The 20,069-nt window shown below is 40.5% G+C and overlaps 1 protein-coding gene across 8 annotated transcripts in view; it reads left to right on the top strand.

The window, feature by feature from the left end:
- The window catches only part of AUTS2 (activator of transcription and developmental regulator AUTS2), a 792,614-nt gene that overhangs the window by 550,462 nt on the left and 222,083 nt on the right, over window positions 1-20,069 (top strand). The gene's annotated exons all lie outside the window — the stretch shown is intronic.

The following is a 20,069-nucleotide window of genomic DNA, read 5'->3' as shown; positions in this document are numbered from 1 at the left end:
TACTAAGTGGAAAAAGGGAAGAAAGTCACGCTGAACGAGTCAGGCACTGATCTCTAATGCTGTTTATTGTTTAGAAGGCTAATAGTAATGAAGAACTAGTGTTCACACTGGTGCACATTTTGATGTCTTATTTTATGTTGTGAACAGACTAACATCTACCTTTCTTCTTTGGCAAAAATGAAATACTCATTGCATAAAAACTGGTCTAATTTCTTTATTTCCAGGCTGGATTTTGTGATTTTCATTTGTATGTTGAGCCTTAAGGGATGTTTTCATAATGTAATCACTTTTGCCTCCTCTTTCGCTGGATAAATTAGGGGATGGAAGTTGGGGGAGGGTAAATAATGCCAGAAAATATCATTTATATAATAACCTTGAATTGTTTAGAGTTTCATGAGTGGTTCTGTTAACTAGCTCCAAGTCAAGCCAAGAAGAAGAGAGATGACCATGCTGGTATGCAGCTTATACAACAGAAAAGAACAAATATATTGTAAAATCCACCTTTCATGAATTAAATCTGTTTTCTACAGGGTTTTGTAGCAGGAAGCTAAGGAAATTTTCAAACCACTCTGTATGAAACCACCAAAGCTTTGCCCTTCAGCTTTTTCAGTAATTTCCCAAGTAGAGATTTTTTCCCTCATGTTTCTTAATAATTTGCTAACTACGTTAAAGAACCACTGTTTACTTTGAACTGCAGTGATTTCCCTTTCATAAGGGAACTAATCACTGGAGTTAATCAGTGTGACAACAGAAAGGGGAGATTTTGTTGGGTTTTTGCACAGAATATTAACTTGCACTTTTAGATATGAATTTTTAATGCATTACCATTACATTCCATCCTGTGAAGTGATTATTCATTTTCAGGATGTTCCTTATGCAGTGGAAGATGATAAACTGAATTTCAGCTCCTATGTTTATGGCACCCAGAACTAGAAGTGTAATTTCCTGCCACTGCTGCATTTATGGAGCTAAACCTCTGCCAGTTTCACAGTATTTTTCTCTTACAGTGCTCCTATATAAAAAGGCAGAGAGGCAGTTTTTTGGGATGGCGGTAGTGTGCTGGTTCAGGATAGTTTCTGCAGCACAATACAAGAGAGACTCAAGATTGTGCCTCATACAGAATATCCCAGTACTTGTGTGGGAAGGATTTAAAATCCAGATGTGTATTTCATCTCTGTGATCTATATTTTGTCTTCCCTGCTAATGAAATGAGATTAAGTGCAGATCCAAATATCCCTGATAACTTAGTGCTTTTCAAATCCCAGAACCAGACCCAGCTTTGAGTTTTATAGCTCTGGCCCAATTCTAAAAGACAACAGCTAACCCTGGTATATTTATTCAGCCTGTGCTGGCAGCCTAGGCAAAGATCTAAAGGCCTTGTTCTGCTGTTAATTTGAATTCAGCATATGTAGCCTGTTATAAAATGCGAGACATCATCATTTGAGCAGGTCAAGCATATTCAGATGAAGACAAATGGTGCTTATTTGATTTTCTTAAAATCAGGAAATGAAAAAAGTGCTCTCTGGAGAAATCATGTTCTGCCTGACTTAGATGATAGACCAAGGCATGTACCCCAGATAAGAACAGGCGCTCGTCTTGCGGTTTTTATCTCTGAAGGACGGTCGGGACTGTCAGCTCGCTGACATGTGCATTATCCATGTCATTTTAAACAAAGTGACCTGTAGAAAAGTGCACTCTGCCGTGACATGATAATGGGCTGTTGGATGACAGGTAAAGTACACACTATAAAGGAGGCTGTGCGTTATTCCTTTGTTTAACTGACAAGTAGAAACTTCTTTTCTTCAGACAGGCAGGATCTTTTAGATCTCTTTCAATAGGACCCAGAAGATTTTTGAATTCCTGCTTTAAATAAAATAACATTTTTAGGACCAAAAATTCCTATGAGCAAAATGCACTGGGAGAAGTGAGGGTGCCAAACCTCTGTGCAAGAGGTTGATTGTTTCATAAATAGTGCTCAGCATCCTCAGTTTTCATTAATAACCATAGGAGCTGAGGGTACTCAGCAGGATTAGAAGTTTTAAGATCCTTGACCCAAATGTCTTATATCATGATGAGGGTATTAGCCTCCAACTGTGGAGCTGTTCTAGTAGCAAATTGTCAAATTACTCTTGGTTGGTCCTAGGTCAATGTATTCTGAGGATTGTGGAGTTATTCTCCTACCACCAGAAACATCTTTGCCTGAAATGTTTCTGGGAACAGGAGAGCTACTTTTCTTTAGGACTATCTCTTGCAGATTTTGCTATCCTGAAGTATACAGAATATATGGTATATTGCTGCAGATGAATTCTTTACTTGCTGTTCAGAAAATGGAAAGGAAACAATTTTGCTTCATTTAGGATTTTTGAGGGCAAACCTACACTGATCCTTCAGTGTGCCTGGGAAATAAGAGATCCACGAGAGGCAGAAGTAATGCAAGACAGGGACATGTTTCTACTAGAATAAATAAGACCTGGAATCCAGAAAGATAGACCAGTGCCTTTGAATGAAGAATGGCAGATCAGTATCATGAAAGGTGTGTGACAGATCGAGGTGGCTGAAAGACGAGTCAGTTCAAGCATGACTAGATGGGCCACAGTGAAGTGGGAGAACGCAGGAAGGAACAGGACCTGGGAAGCTGAGGAGAAGATGAATAGCGAGTGGTGACAGAGTAGGAAAAGTAATGTTTCCTGTGCTCTTAGTATTATTTTTTTCCCCACTTGAATATGTATCTATCTAGCTGCGTAAATCATTGTTGATATCTGATCTATATTAGGTGATGGCTGTGTCTCCAATCCATCTTCCCTAGTCTTTAATTGGGAGCCGACAGACGTCACTTTCTGTCTATGTCTGCCCTCAAATGAGACATTTCTCCAGAGGTTTCTCTGGAAGAAGAAACAACGATATTTAATTGAAAAATGATGCAGCCCCTGCTTAGCAGTACTGTAGCTAAGGCTGTGTCAGCATCTCAATTTTAAATGACATGTTTTGGGTGGATAATTTATCTATTTATATAGATAGATTCATGCTCCTTCATTCCAATTTGGCACACAGTACTGGACCGGAGCATTCCAAGTAGCCATTTTGCTCTCCTGTTGCTAAAAAACCTGAAGAGGTAGCAAGTATGTCTGTGGAGGGAGAGTATATTTGGAGAACTTGCATCAGAATGTGAAGCACTAATTCTTGGAGAGATGTCATTTTCCATCATGGGATCCTTTCAGCAAATGCCGCTGGGATTTCTTAGTGAATCAGAAAAAAGTATGGATCCCAGGGGAACTCAGATTTTCTCCATTAAAAAGTCTGTCAGTCTTACTCTTTGAGCAGGTCTCCAGAGTTGATAATCTAAAATTAGGGCAAGCTATTGCACAGCTGACAAATTTAAGTGCAACTGTATTATCTTCTGATATCTAGATAAGATCTTTAAAATTATACCCATGGTAATTAATACAATATTAAAAACATAAGTGCAAACACGTAGTTCATCTTCTGGAAATAAAAGGAAGTCCTGTTTTGAAAAGGTGTACAGACTGCTTTGATAAGGAAGTCAAGTGCTAAAGATGAGGTAAGGAGTAAGGTCCTTTTCTATTTGCCAGCTCTACCATTTCCTCTCACCACTCTGTTTAATTAGACTGATTTTAAAATTAAGGCTCAATCTGAGGCACTTTAGTGATTTTTCACTTCTTAGGAAAATATTTCATTGATCAAGGGGGACTGCTTTGCAGTGTACACAGAGTTGTCACTTATGCCTGATTCAAGAGCAGAAGAGGCTTGCTTCTTGCTTGAATTTTGTCCGACTTTGATAGGATGTACAAATTTAAAAAATTGCAGCAATTGATGACTTAATTCTGTGTATATCTTAGTGGTACCCAATCCGTTCTCCCTTGATGAGGCTCTTGAATCCCGTTAAAATGTGTTCTTCCAGGGCCCAGCAGCAGCTGGCTACAGCTACAAGCTACAGTTACGGCTACAGCTCAGGCACTGCTGAGTGTTCCTACTGAAACGGGTTTGCTTTGGGTGGACATTGTGCAGGATGCAAAGGGAGGAAAGAGGTTGGTCAAACCATTGGTTAAATTTGCAAGACGTTGGCATATGGTCATAGGGGAAGAATAACAAAGCTTACCCCAGCTTGGGAGGGGATTAGGACGGGTGGGTGTTGTGCTTACTTAGAAGCCTGTGCTGGTGGGAGCGTGTTGCTTGCGAGACTTCATTATTTTTCTCTTCAAAGAGAAATTGAAGTGCCATTGAAAGCACCATGAGAGCTGAAGAATGATATTTCTTGCATCAAAATGCTTTTAATGATAATGCTAATACATTTGATTGCATATAAAACAGCTACGAACCAAAGATTATGGCATAGAAAATACCCTAAATCACTCTGGTATGCTCAGATAAAAGGAATGGTTATTTGTATATATCTGTATACACACAAGAGCATTCACATGTGCACCCTGTGTATGTTTCTGAAGTGGTTTTGGACAATTATTTTGTGTATGGCCTTTGGAGAGAGATTCTGGAGTAGTATTTTGGCAGATGTGTGTTGTCCAGTTTAGTATGTAGACTGTATTTCAGTGTTTGGTAGTTAAATATCCACACATACAAGTGTTCATGTATTTGTGTGCGTGTGTGCATTTGTGTGTAGTTTGCTTTCCAGTGTGCTTCTGGCTGTGTTAAAAAAACCCATGTTTTTTAGCCCAGCTTTACAAACTCAACTGGTTTAGGTAATTATAAATGCTCTGATATATTTATTATAAGAGGAACTTGGGATAGACCTACTTAAAACCATGCCTTTCAGTACCACTGCATAAATGCTGAGTTCGTTGGTCATGAACTTCAGAAGCCATTTCCTCCCTGCCCGACAGATCTGAAGAGTCCTGCTTAGTTGTGTCTCTGCTGAATAAAGAGAGCATCATTTTCAGCTGTGCTGGCCCATGCGTCAGTGCTGCTCTGTTATTCCCTTTCCTCTGAAATGCGTGCAGGGCACAGCAAATTGCCCTTTCTTCAGAAACAGTAAGAACCCAAAGCAACCCCACCGTAAACTGTGCTAGAAAACGTAAGAGCAAGGTAAATAGCTGCTTTGCACAGGGCTGCCTTCTGTATATTCTGTTGCTGGAAGTAAAAGCTCTGTCATAAATGGATTAAATGGTGATGAAATTGCTTTATGCCATCTTGTGTATTACAGACCGCTACATTTTTAGATGGGTGCAATTCACTCTCATGTGGGCAGTTGTATCAGTTTGGGATTTTTTAGTAGGATGCTTGGAAACAAAACGGGGGGGTGTGGTATGGTGTGTATTTTTTCCCCTCAGAGTTTGAGTAGCACTTCAAAGAAAAGTGTCCACCTGGATGGTGCCAGAGCTGTAGCAGATAGACAGCTGGGAGCCAGCTAAATTTGTATATGGCTGCCACAGTCATAATATCTGTATTCTTCTTACTGTCTATAAACTCAACCAGGGTTTCACTTTGGTGTCTATGCACCACTGGAGTATAAATAACAAATTTTAATTTTCCTGGTCTGGAAAATTCTGGTCATCGAGGGAACTCTCAGCATTTATTGAGCTATTGAAAGAAGGGCGTATCATCGGAGTTCATTTTCTCTTCTTTTTCTCTACACTCTTCAACTCTAGGTGCAGGTATACAAAGACTGGCGTGTTTTCTAGAGGAAAACCTCAAAATATAAAGTGTGCCATCTCCAGTTTAGTAAGAAAGCTTGAGAAATAAGTGTGTAGCCTCAGGTTGTACGAGATGTTCCTCAGGACTCCCAGCCAGGGAGTGGAAATGGTATAGTCAGGGGAAACCACTGGAAAGGGAGCTCTGGTGGGGTTGCGAGGTCCTGAGATTCAGGAGGGGGGATTGACTGCAATACGGAGGTGGACTTCTATGTAGGAGCTCCAGGAGGGGTTCGTGGTGGGAGCCTTCTCTCCCTAGACTGGAGCTCCCTGGGATAGGGAGGTTTTGTGTGGCAGGTTACGGCTGGTAGAAAAATGCTGAGTAGTTGTCGTGGTTTAACCCCAGCCGGCAGCTCAGCCCCACCCCAAGCCGCTCGGTCACTCCCCCCCCGCCCCCCAGTGGGATGGGGGAGAGAATCAGAAGAGTAAAAGTCAGAAAATTCATGGGTTGAGATAACAACAGTTGAATAGGTAAAGCAAAAGCCACGCACACAAGTGAAGCAAAGCAAGGAATTCATTTGCTCCTTCCCATGGGCAGGCAGGTGTTCAGCCATCTCCAGGAAAGCAGGGCTCCATCACGCGTAACGGTGACTTGGGAAGACAAACGCCATCACTCCAAATGTCCCCTCCTTCCTTTTTCTCCCCCCAGTTTCTACACTGCGCATGACTCCATACGGTCTGGAACAGCCCTTTGGGCAGTGTGGATCAACTGTCCTGGCTGTGCCCCCTCCCAGCTCCTTGTGTGCCTGGCAGAGCATGGGGAGCTGAAAAGTCCTTGACCAGTGTAAACGCCACTCAGCAACAACTAAAACATCAGTGTGTTATCGACACTGATTTCAGCACAAATCCAAAACATAGCCCCATACTAGCTACTATAAAGAAAATTAACTCTGTCCCAGCCAAAACCAGCACAGTAGTTGTCAGGCCTATTCAGCCCTCTCCTGGAAGGGCGAAAGGTTTATTTGCAATAATAAGAGGGAGCTGAATTCTTGAAAAAGCTCCTTGGATGGTGGGTACCAACATGGTTAGCAAACAAGGCTCCATGGGGAAGCAGTGGCTGACAACCCAATTTTAAGTAATTACTTCAGGTCATGGGATACTGATATCTTAGTGTTTGCCATATATTTATTTTGGCTAAGGATAGGATTAGAGAAATAGTTTCTCAGTATTATGCTTAAAACGGTTTCTGCAAAGCCAGGATGTTTCCCATCAGTGCGATTTATACTGCATATTTGTACAGGTGTTGTCTTTTTAACTCTGCAAAATGCAGCACCTTAAACTTGCCCCAAGGGTGAAAGATCACCCAGACTTTATGTGCTAGCAATGCTCAGGCAATCATGAAGTATTTCTTACTGTTTAAGGCCCATTAGGAGAAAAGATAAGGATCCTTTTTATTCATTTGATGTGCCACATAGAGGGTCCCTACAGCTAGAGTGGTAATAAAATCGGAGCCAAGTATGTTCGTTGTAAAAGATTATGCGTTTGCCACTAAGGGGAGCGAACATGTTGTTTACAGGCATGGGTACGTGCTCTCCCGGCTGGCTGTGCCACGGCGCTTTCAGCCCGTGATTTGTCCTGTCCTTTATCATCTTTGTCACTCGGCAGCATGTTGTCATAGGTAACGTATCACTCCTCGCTCCCCCTACCCTCTCCCCCTTCCCCCGCCCAGCTCCCCTTTCCTTTTTTTTGTACCCATTTCGTGTAGAAAATTTGTATTTACTTTGGGAGTGTAATTTGTTCCTCATGGATAATGTGACCCTTAGCGGAGCTGGATCATGGGTTAGTTGAAGTGATATTTTCCGCTAATGGTAGTCGTACATCATTGCTGTCAGCTCGGGTTAGGAGGCAAGCACATTACAGCTCCATTTTACCTCTGCAGGCATCTGGGATTATTTGCCATAACTGAGTATGACATGACCGCACTACAGAGTGCATTAAAATTTTACTAGCTTCTCAGGCAAGTTCCTTGGCTCCAGCCTGCCTTCAGGCAGGCGTAATGATGGATACCTCTAAGGTCCTGACTTCCTGCACCAAGGATACTCAATGTCAATGGCCCAAACAGGTTTTGCTCTCCCCAGGGCTTTAGACCATCTTCTGGCAGTTGAGTAAACAATCAAGAATTGAAACACAGGGAGGCTGGCACAGATGCCCCCGAATGCTCCTCCTAGGGTATGCGGTGCCTTGAAAGTTCAGACACTGTCACATCAGTATCTTAAAATACTGCTCAACCATCAGGTTTTAAAAAATATCATTTGCAAGCTGTCTTATGTGGATAAAAATAAAATCATTGTATGAGAATTAAAATTAACAGCAAAAATATCCAGGAATGCTGAATATTAAATTATATGGGAGCTTTAAATGTATGTGTGTAACAGGCATATACCATGGTAATATGCAAATACACCAAATGTTGATGTTACATTTGTATATTCATGTTGCACTCTATTTTATGCTTTATGCATATATGCGGTATGCAGATTCATATATACAACTGTAGCAGTACTTACCTGTATTAATTATTTTAAATTTTTGTTATTTTTGTATAAGCAATTGGTGTTCTCGTATAGGATCTTAGAATATCAGCTATGGCATATATACATGTATACTATTTTGCAGCATGTGTTTTTATGTATACATGTGCATACTATGAAAATAATATATATTATGTTCATTGAACATTTCTGTTTATATATTTGCAACATGTCTGTTTATATATATTGACATTCAAAATTAGAGGTATAGCTATACAGAGAAACATGTATTAAGGAAACTTAAGGGAGAGATTAAATTGAATGTAGTAGTGGTTTTAAATGCTTCTTGAAAAAGCATAATATATACCCCAAGATAATTTTATTGCAGCCTCCTAGTGGTTTTATAAATATCTACAATACACGTATGTGCTGCCCACAAGCTCTCCTCCCCACAGCAGCACTAATATCTGTAATACTTTCAGGCAAAAGGTACATAATTATATAGAGTATTTCTGTAAGGTAAGTAGGTGTTGTGTGTGTTTGAAATCCTAGAAGTTGTTCTCCGCTGTCCTCATTCTTGTTGTGTGTGAATTAGCAGTTGGAGGAAGAATGAAAAAAACTTGCTTTTGTTTGTTTAGCTTTTTCGTTTTGTCTTTTGAAGTGTTTAATTGCATTTATATTAACAGTGAGGTGAGATAAAGTGATAGGGCTTATCAGCTCATATGCTCCTCGGTAGAAACTTGTCTGGGTTCAGAGTATCCCTGACTGCCCCTCTTTCCACGTTAAATCATGCCACCCGAGGTGCACTCTTCTTTTTCTGTTGTTTCATCTAGGGCACAGTTTTGAGACGTGATACTGGTTTAGACAACTTGATATTTTCTTTTGGTATAATGCATTCCTGGCGATAAATCTTCCTATCTTTATTGCAAAACTTAGAGCCAAACTTTACTGGGCCCAAGAGTTTTATCTGTGTATAGATTGTAGGATTTGATTCTCTGTAGGGGAGGAGAGAGGAAGAGATTAAAGATTAAAGCTGATGATGTGCTCAGTGCTATACAAGAAACAGAAGAGGCAGTTTCAGACATCTCTAAGGATAACATGCAAATTCCTAAAGCCTTCCCAGCAGCTTAGATCACAATAAGAGAGACATTCCAAGTGATAGATAGTTTTGCTTATTCACATTGTAGTGTTACATCTTTTTTTTTATATGTAGCAAAACTTTTATCAAAGTAGTTCCACGAAGGTTGTTAGAGTACATGGGAACGCCAGGCAACATTTCATTTTCAGGGTGCCACCGATGCAGAAGTAAGTAAAATCACAGTTTGATCTTCTGATCTCGCATGTAACTAGAGTTGTGATTTCAAGTCAGTGAAGAAATAGGTGTGTGTCCGTGTGTGCACACGTCGTACATGCGTACACACACTCTCTATATCTCTGAAATCCAGCCTTTGGAAAAAAGTTGTCCTGGGTGATGTGGCTTTTAAATTGAATTTAGAGTGTTTCAGCTGAGATGCTTTCTTAAGAAATCTACAAGGTATGTCTTATTTTGCACAAGTGCCTGTAAACCTTCCACACAAAAATAAGATTAGATATCCTGAAAGGAAATCTGTGTACTGAAACATGCTGGCACATTTCTCATGATCAATATACCTGTATATAAATATTTGTTGATTAGATATATGCTTTATATGTGTATTGGGGAGTAGGTATTAATGAGTGTGCACGTATGGTATGTGTGTATGGAGACAGACAGAAATTCAATCTGTGGACCTTGGAGTTTGGCCATGTCCAGACATATCCAGATTATAAAAAGTGTTTCTTTAAGGACTATGTGTTACTATGTGTTATTCAGGTATAATAGTCATATACACTTTATGCTATTGAATAACATCTGTTTTTCATAACAAATCAGATTTTATAATCATGTATGAGGCATGCTCCCCGTTCCTGAATGCCTGTTCTCACGTTTCCTTGAGAAGAAAAAAAGTCTTAGGCTTGAGAACTGAGAAGGTGAGACATTTCTGTGGAGGTTTCATTAGAAAGAGGAGAAAAAAATATATATATCGAAGTTATGGTAATTATCTCATGTTTTTAAGAGTCTTGGAGGCCACAACACATGTAACCATCTCAGGTTTCTCACAAACATATCCAAGGACAGGCTGAAAACAAGGAGACAGGAAATTAAATGCATGCACCAATGAATTGAGAAGGATTCCAGCAAGTACTGCTTTGGTTTTCTGCATATTTCTCTCTGTCTGGCTCAGCACTAATAAGGGTATTGTGGACTTGGAAGTGGTAAAATACAGCTACTGTGTATCTTGGATTCCAGAAATTCCCCAAACAGGGTAGAAGTGAAGAGAATAACACATGGGTTGAATTAGAGTTGGGCCTACAGGTACCAGGAGAGTAAGGATCTTTCTGGACTTTCATCTTTCTGTTAATCCAGTGCAGGTTTTGCTTAACTTCTTCCTCCCTCTTCCCTCATGGTACCCACAGACAAGATAACGCCTTCCCTGAAAGTCTCTTTGCCTGCGCCTTGCTATGTCACCCACGAATGAACCTCTGGTTTATTTGTTGTAAGGGTAAGCCAACAGGCTGTAGTGCAAGACCTCAGGCTATCTACTTCACAGAGATGTTTTGAGAGTCAAGGAGCTGTGGTTTTAAGAAAGGCAGATGAGCAAACAATGAGTATGTTATAAATGCTTGACAGTAACAGAGTGCCTCACTTAGCAGGTGTATTGGTAGGTAACTCCACGTACGTGTTGTAAGCACCTCTGAAGGACACAGCATGTGAAAATAGGAAAAGGTCAAAGACATATTTAACTTTTAACTGGCCGGGTTCTCCCAGGCCTTCAAATTACGCCCATCATGAGCTGGCTACTGGTCTCCACACTGAGAACTACTGGTGGAAGGTGAGAAATGTGGAAGAAATAGCTTAAGGTGAACCTGACATGCTTTGCTTTGAAAATAACTGTCAGATTGTGTGCATTGACTCTTGAAAGCGTTTCTCTGAACTCTGTTGAAAGTCTGGATTCACTTCCATGCGTTAAAAAGATGCCTGCTTTGTAATTTCCGTCTAGTAGGAAGCACCAGGATGACCTTTGTGTCTATAAAAATCGCCTGGGCTTTCTAATTCATGCCGATATCTCCTCTTAAAATGCACCACTGAATTTCTGGGCTTTGCGGGCCATCTCAACATCACATTTAAGCTGACTCTGGACAGTCAGACAATATTAAACAAGGTTGTTCATTCATAACAAAAGCATCCTAATTGAGTTACATTATTACATTAACTGTAGCAATCAGATTGAACCAAATCACTGAGCGATAATGTCATTTTCCAGGGTATCATTTGTAGAAACCAGTTGTGCTGTAAGATGCAATAACTTACTTAATCTGGTAGAGTTTATGGTGACTTATGTGTCATATCCAATTCCTTACTTTCAGAGAAAACCGAGCAGTTAAGGCATGGCTGTGAGTGGGCACTGAGTGATGAATTTATAGAGAAACATTTAGCAGATCCTTGACAAACTGAAGAATGAGTGATAGTCTATAATAATCTCAGATAAAGGGGCTGTTCTAGGAACAGGTAAGACATGCAACTTTTTCAAATTGTTAACTTCTGGCAACACATTGGTGGTACTGTTTGTTTAGAGGGTTGATAGATGGCTACTTTATTGGCTCCGAGTTGCCCATTGAGTACAAATTCTCAGCCAGAGACTAGGAAGGAGGATAGAGAAGTTAATTTTGGACTGTATGTGCCAAATGTTTACAGGTAACGTCATTTGGAAGACTTAGTTTCTGTCGGCATTTTTATGTGCCACCAGGACTTTGGGGGGGGGGGAATTCTTATTCTTAATGCATTTACAGTTTTTTTCTTGTTTTGCAAAATCTTGACAACTACAGGGAGGAGAGGAGAGGTGCCTGCTAGTTCAGAGCAGAGGAGTAAGATTTGGGACAGGACAGGGTCAGCCCCAGTCAGCTATAACTGATGAGTTTGATGAGTGCAGTGGGGAGGGGAGCACTGAAAACCATTCAGCCTCCCCAGTTAATGCATTTCTGTCTTCTGTCCTGTGCCCTGCTTTGTTGCTGGCATGCACAAATCATTTAAACTCTCGATAACTCAGGTTCTCTCTTAGACGTTTATATGACCTCAGTACAGCAGCATGTGAGCGTGTGGCCCTTACCTTTGTAATGATCTCTGGTACATGATACCTTGCGGCTGCAGCCACTGAGGACGTCCGTCCCAGAGCAAGGAGTGTTATATCGTCTCAGACTTGTGCCCTGTCGAGGCCATCCTGCTTTTGAGTTTACCTATTCAGAGGAACTAAGAGGCTTGGCTAATTTTCTGTAAAACACTTACAGTTCCTCCACTTCAAGGAGCTGAAGAGGTAGGAAGTATTACTGTCACTCCCTGAATGGAGCCACTTCTCTTTGTTATGTTACCAGGGTCGCTTTGATTGATGGTGTCAGTGCACCATGATAAAGCAGATGGGCTGCAGGCTGAATAAGATCAGTTTTAGAGAGCATTGCAAGGATGTTAAGTCAAGGCTGTTGTTTTCAATATGGTAGAAATCCATAGTATCTTGTACTCCCAGGAAAATACAAACATTCTGGAAGATTGATGTTCGTACTTGTCATATGTCATCAAAAATGCAATGAAAGAGAGGCTTCATCACGACTTCCATACAATCACTACGGTGCTTTTGTTTCTCTTTCCTGGTCCAAGCATAACAGCAGCTCGGAACTTACTCGTTACATTGGTCTTTGTTTGGGGCTCTGTTTCAGTATAAACATACGGTTCAAGAGGGAAGACTTTCTGCAGCTGAAGCCTGAAATCCAAATGATGTTTTATTATTTTTGTATTGTTGTTTCTGTACAGCAGCCCTCAAAAACCGCTTCCACATTGGATTCTTATTGACCTATGCACAGTACAGACAGAGAGAAACCATCCTTGTCTCCCAAATCTTTTGATATAAATAAATGAGATTGTGTGAATTGGAGGGGAAATTAAATACAAAGAAATGAAACAAATCATTCATGTCAGTAGCATGGGTGATGTGGTGTCTAGGAAACACAGATCTCCCATATCCCATGCCTCCCATTCAAAATTTTGTTTCATTTTGTTTTTTTCTTGGTTTAGTGGCTCCTAATGGTGATTTGTGCGTTGCTTATGAACCAGGAGACCTTGGAGCAGCCTGCGGACGGTGCGTGGAGCATCGCTGCCCTTGAGTGCCAATGGGACAGATTGTGTAAAGGGCATGGTGGTCCCCAGGACGTTTTGAAGACCAGTAGTGGCCCATTGTTCCAGAGATCTTTAGGATCCTCTGATACCACTTGCTGTCATCCCCAGCAAGTATTCTCTGAAGTTGAGGAATGTTCTGTGGGAACTGTCAGGTTTGCTGCTTAAAGCATCTCTCAGGACTGCTCGGATGGCAGTATAGTGTTCCTTGTCCTGCCCGTGAATTTGCCAGATCTCCATAAGATTAGTGCCATTTAGGATTTATTCTATTAAAATCTGTAGCGCTGTTTCACATTTCATTTGGTGTGAATGAATCTGAATCTGCGATTCTCAGTCATGTCCTGGCCCAGTATGTGGCTTCTGAAGGTCTTGGGGTGTGAGAATGAGAGGTGACTGCTTCCGTGCTGTGCTTCTCTGGGCTTTTAGATGGCGTGACAATGGTGATGCTTTCTGAGTTTCTTTTCTACATGATTTATATGTACAGTAACAAAATACTTATTTAAATCAATGATTGTCTTTAAGTAATTTAATGCTTGTTTTTGTTAATGGGAAACCTGACTAAAGAGCTTTCAGTTAGCTGCTTTAGCAAATCATTACAAACTCCCTGCTACTTCCTGTGATAACATTAATCAGAATGAACTTATTGGCTACTAATGCAGATGCTGTCTGTAATTCAGTATAAATTTTATTGTAATTTACCATTAATTAGTGTCCACTTATTCTAACGTGCTAAAAGACACGAAGCACCTTGATTTCAAAAATCAGTTGGAAATAGGAGTGACTCTACCCACAGATGCTAGGGAAAATGTTTAGAGCTGGTAAAAAAGCTTAAATATCTCTCAGAGATGGCAACAAAAGCCTAGGAAAAGAATTGGACAAGAAGGACCGCTCAGCTGCTTTAAGATCTGGGAGCGCCATCCATTTCAAGAAGGACTCGTGCTTCACGGTAGCTCAGAATGGACCTCAGTGCTATAGGGGACACATTTACAGCAGTATTTCTTTGTGTATTTCTTTACACATAGACGTTACATGTACTGTCTTCCTTTCCAGGTTTAGAGTTGATGATTGTGTGTCATTTGGGCGATGCTGTGGGGTGGATTGCACCATTCTAGAAAAGCAGAAAAGCTGATGCTTTGGGCTTCTGGGACAGGTAGAAAGAGCACAGTGAGTTTCTTGACTCCATGAAAAGCAGACTGAGGAGGCTTAGCTGATCAGTTTTTATGGTTTTTTTCCAATAGAAAAGAAGGTCTGAAGTTGAAAATGCTTTTACCCTGCTCTTTTTCACGTGGAAATGGCACATTTTTCTGGAAGTTCATTCTTATTCATAAGAATATTTTCTGTATATAAATTCACAAAGGTTTAGTCAAAACTTCCCATAACCATATTGCTCAATATATAATCTGTTTACTACAGTATTTGCCATATCAGGTAAATAAATTAAAGAAAAATACATAGAATACATAGAAACATACATAGAAAATACATAGAAGATTCAACAGATGAGCAAGAACCAAGTCACATTAGTAATGTGTTAAGGATGCTTTCTGAGAAAACACCAAATCTTAGAACCAAAGCACCCCCCATACAAAATCTGTTCTAAAATGAAGCTTTTCTGTTAAAAACATGAAGCTATGGGAAGCAGAGAGAATAACAAGCTAGAGCTGGAAGTGGACAAGAGTAAACGCTTCGATTCACATTGAAATGATTTCTCCTGCCTAGTATAATTTAACCTGCCCACACTGCTAAACTTCTATATTACACATTTCTGTCAGAATGTCAGGAGAAATGATAAGCCTTCTCGAAGCTGCAACCTCGATTACATACAGAGAGCATTCAAGCCAGGGTTTTCTTGTACATTTTTAAGACTTTTAGCTTGGTCTCTCAAGTATAAAGGATACCCTACTTCGTGACCCCAGCCTCCTGTTAGTTGATAGATGAAATCTTTTCTTAAGCTGAGTCCCTTGTCTATTATGTTTTCAGAATTCAAGGTTTCTCTTGAAGCTTCCTGGCTTACTGCCAAAAGTACATGGCTTTGTTACCCAAAGAAATTGCCTTTTTATTAACAGGAAGTGGATCTCTGAAATGGCATACGTGCTGATCTGCTTCCAGGTGAGGAAGAACAATATTGTAGGTGTGATCTCATTCTTTTGCCATTGCCAATAACTACAAAAAGAATAGCAGAAACTGTTGTGGTTGTTGGGGCTTTTTGTTTGTCTGTTCTTTGATTTGGAAAGCTGGGATTTAGCATAAAAGCAAAAGACAAGCTGTAGTCATTCCTGTGTTTTAAATGTTCTTTTAATCTCAAATGTCTATTATTACCTATAAACTGTAGTCTACATACCAGTAAAAATGCACATCCAAGTAAGTGGGGGTTTTGCTTCAGTGTCATCTGAAGAGTTTAACTGTAATGTAAAACAAAGAAAGAGGACTCATTTCACAAGTACATCTCTGTTAGACCGTATTCTGGAGTATGTAAGCAGAGATTGTTGTGTCAAATGGATACCACAGAAAGAATATTGTCTGTACCATATAGGTTGGAATCTGGCCATTGCAATAGCTTAAGCAGTCAGATAAGTTGAGGATCATCACTAATTTCTCTGTGTCACACCAGATAGTTTTACCTCTCCCGTCTAAGTGAAGTAAATCAACGAAATGAGGCTTCCTAGAGATTCTCATTTAAGAACTTCAGTGTTTTTTCATGTGACTGCTTACTCAGGACTTACCAGTAGAAAAAGATTCCAGGCCACAGCTAATCAGACAAGTGATTTCATTTAACTGAAATATCAAGAACTAGCTAGGCATAGATTCTTTTAGTAGGAAGCATTCATGCTTATCTGTAAATACTGTTAAAATCAATTTTCTCTTTTAGATAATGACCAACTACTGCGGTTTTCTAGATTTCAGTAAATATGGTGAATAATGGGGGGGGGGGGTATATATAATTAAATTGGGTACTGAGAACCAGTTGTAGTGACAGATACTTTATTTCACCTTCATGCAGAAATGTCTGTGTAATAAAACTACTAAGCACATTTTCAGAAGTACAGAAATACCAATTCACATTTGTAAGAGATCTGAAGGAAGAAGGGCCCTAGTAATATGCTAAGCAATAAGCCATCGTAAGTTTATTTAACTGATTGCTGCCTACAGGACTTGGATGAATTTCTAAGGACATGAAGAACAATGAAACAGTGAAGCAAGAAAAACAGAATTCAAGAGAAAGCACATTTTTAAGAACTCTTTAATTAGTTACAAAGATTCATATTCTAGTGCGTGTGATTTCCCCCCGCCCCTGCCTTTGAACAACAGAAATATTCACAAAAGCCTAATGAAAGATTCCTGTGTAAGATTCCTGTGTAGTCCTTCCCCCACTGTGGAGTGTCTTTGCTTATAAAATCCACAGTAAGTACCATCGCATTCCCTCCTTTCTTTTTCTAATATTGACCTTGTAAGGGGCTAGATTTTCAGTTGTTATAAATCAGTCTAACACTGATTACTACTGAGCTTTCTTGATTTGCATCAGCTAAGGCTCTAGCCTGAGTGCTATGCTCTGAGCATGAAATGAAGACAGAAGTTAGTACTAAATGAAGCTGACCCTTTCCTTTAATTTTCAGTTGGTGGAGGAGCTCCTGAAACATGAATTGCCAGGGCTGTATCATTTGTGTCCCTCAGACAATCGTAGTTCAGGTCATACTGCCTGGCTTTGTGGCTAAGACCCGATTGAAAACCTGGGCATGTTTGTTCTCGCCCCATTTTTATATCTGGGATAAAAAATTATCTCAGTGCCCTTGCTCAGGTGTCAGTTAACAGGGAAGAGTCTGCAATGGGCAGGAGAAGTAAAAACCTGCAATCCATCTCACAAATTGCACTGAATCACCCTAGCAGACTGAATCTCTCCTGATCTTGCTCCTAACAAATCCAGTATCTTGTTGCGTCTTGCACATTTTAACATGAATCATTTGTAGTCTAGAAGTCAATGTGATTGGAGTGTAACCACCGTGGTCTGTCATAGGAAGGATTATGCTATGGCTAATTCATGTGCAGGCGTTTTTGTGTGTATCCTCTTAATATTCAGTAGTTAGCCAAATCTGATCTGATGTCCTCTAAGAAACGTGGGGAACTTTCGTTAGTTTGTTACTTTAGGTTAAGCATTTCTTGGGAGTGCTGAAATGCTTAATGCTGAGATATCTTTGTGGCTTTTCAGATCAGTGCTCTGGTTGTGAAGACATGAAGGGAAAAAATTATTGGGAGGATTTGTCACCTGGTTTCATTTGAACAATTGCTTTTCCCCCTTGGTCAGATATGGGACATAACAGGAATCACCTAAACGTAGACAGATTGCAGTAACACACATGACAGTTCTTTATTGGTTTCCATTACCTATGCCGCTCATTTCCCAAGAGGAAAGGGCAGCTAATACTGTATATTTTTTAACATAAACCAAAGGCAAGGATAAGCCAGTGCATATGAAACGATGTCTCTTTATTCTCCATATGCACTGAGTTGAATTGCAATTTCCTCCTTTCATTTTCTCTGGTTCTCTGTATGTCAGAGACAGCCAGGTATGTTTGTAGTCCTTCACCGGCATATGATCACTGGAAGCCTACAGGTAATGAGTGGACACACGTTGTGCAATGACAGGGTTTTCAGGCACAGCTCCGCTAATGAATTGACGGTGCTACATAAAGGCTCGGGGCAGCCAGCCCTCCTCTGGGGACGGGAACCTTTGCACGCTCCCATTTTAGCTTATTGCAAAACCTTTCTGTCTCTGTTTTAAGTGTTTCACACCTTTATTTAGATGTTTAGTTAGCTCTCGTCATTGTATTCATATATATATTCTACATCAGCGTATCTGAACAGCTCACAGTCATTACTGGGGGTATTCCCCTCCAATATATGGCATTGCTCTTTCCCTGTGTGGAGACTGAATACGTTCTTGTCCCTTCTGCACTAGTACGCATCATTATCAGGTGGGGATAACAGAGCATTGGGGAATGGTCTTCAAATGTGCAAGAAAGTAGACAAGGTCCCAGAAGTAGGGCAGCTGTCTTCTGATGTCTGGGAAAAGGATTCCTCTCTCCCCTTTTCTCTCTCTCCTTTCCTCCTTCTTCCTCTCTCCCCTTTTCTCCCTCTCCCCCCCTCAATGGATTTTCTAGCTGTTTCTTTGAATAAAAAATTAATAATGGGAAAAGCTTGTAGCTGGTCCCTGGGGTAGAATAGTGGCTAAGGATGAAAAAGAATGATTTGAACAAACAGTCTCAGGAGGATAAATGAAGTGCTATAAGTGTGACTTCTGTAAGTAAAGGAAAAATATATATAACTGAAAATATTTGCCTAGTTAAGCAACGTCTATAATAAAACTTAAGCCACAGTGTTAGCAGCTTGGAATAGATTTTCAAACCCAGCCAGACAATCTAGGAGACAGTACTTGATTTTCTAAATAGACATCGGATATGTAGATGTCCAAATCACATGAATTCCTAAGGACAAGATCTGTAGATGGCATTTGGATGCCTGGAGATGTAAATAGGCTTCTTATGGGATTTTCAGAAGGACATAAGCAAATCAGGCAGCCAGCTTGTTTTGATTTTAATAGGAGTTGCATACCTAACTTGCTTTTTATGCCTCCTCCTTTCTGCAGGGATTTACCCTCTCTAGCACAAGACAGTTGGAAAATGATACTTGGAAACATAAGTCACTTTGCTTATAGAAAATGTACCCCTGAGTTCCTGATAGCCGTGCTGACAAAATGTAAACTGGAAAGGATGCTTCCATTTCTTTGATATGGGTCATGCGTAGCTGCTTGAAATACTGGCCAAACGCTAGCCCTTTCTGCCAGCCCTTTCTGCCAGCCTGCTGTTCGCTGTTCCAGGCCCTGAAAAGCAATCCATAAAGCTCAACCAGTGAAGGCTGGGCTGGCTTACATTTAACAAGCATTAAATAAGGAACTGCTTTGATTTTCCTAGGCTAACACACACTCCTATTCATAATGCATTGCTATAGAAAACTTCCAATTTAAATACAAAAAATGAGAACGGGAGATATTTTTGTGGCTCTTGCTGCTGTATTGTACGCTGCATTGTTATGCACTCTGGATGGCTTCTGCCCGCTCTTTATTCGAATGACCTTGCTGTCATGTTCTGGGGACCTTATCAAAGGACCTTTGCCAAACTGCAATAAACCAGAACCACGCTCCAAACCCTGATGACTGATAATCCTGGAAGTGGCAGTTAATTGGTGAGAACAACCCTCCGCAAGCCCGGAGGCAGGAGCAGGGCTCCTTCCCCAGCCCTCCTCTGCAGCACCTTGCCAGCAAACTCTGGGCACAGAGGGAGTGAGCTCCACTCCTCTTCACTGCCCCCACCCTCTGCTTGCTTTTGTTCCTCTGTTTGTTAAGTAATTAATCGCATTCTGCTGAGATGAAATTTTTCTATTAAAAGGAAAAAAAAAAAACTTCAGTCAAAACAACATTTGGGGGAGAGGAGGAGGGAGGGGGAGAGGAGTCCTCCTCACAGTTTGTTAATTGGTTCTTTCACCTGACAGTAGTTTGTGTCAATTAACTTGATACTCGGTGAAAGTGAAATTAATCCACCTGGGTCAAAAGCAGCTATTAATTTTTAATCAAAACAAAATGCTCACTCAACAGATTTGTAGCTCCACTTAGAATAAACAAGATACGCATGAGGTGGAATG

Source organism: Ciconia boyciana, chromosome 17 (genome assembly GCF_034638445.1).
Source record: "Ciconia boyciana chromosome 17, ASM3463844v1, whole genome shotgun sequence".
Taxonomy (NCBI): domain Eukaryota; kingdom Metazoa; phylum Chordata; class Aves; order Ciconiiformes; family Ciconiidae; genus Ciconia; species Ciconia boyciana.
The sequence above is the reverse complement of the archived record's forward strand: the minus strand, read 5'-3'. Positions and strand labels throughout refer to the sequence as shown.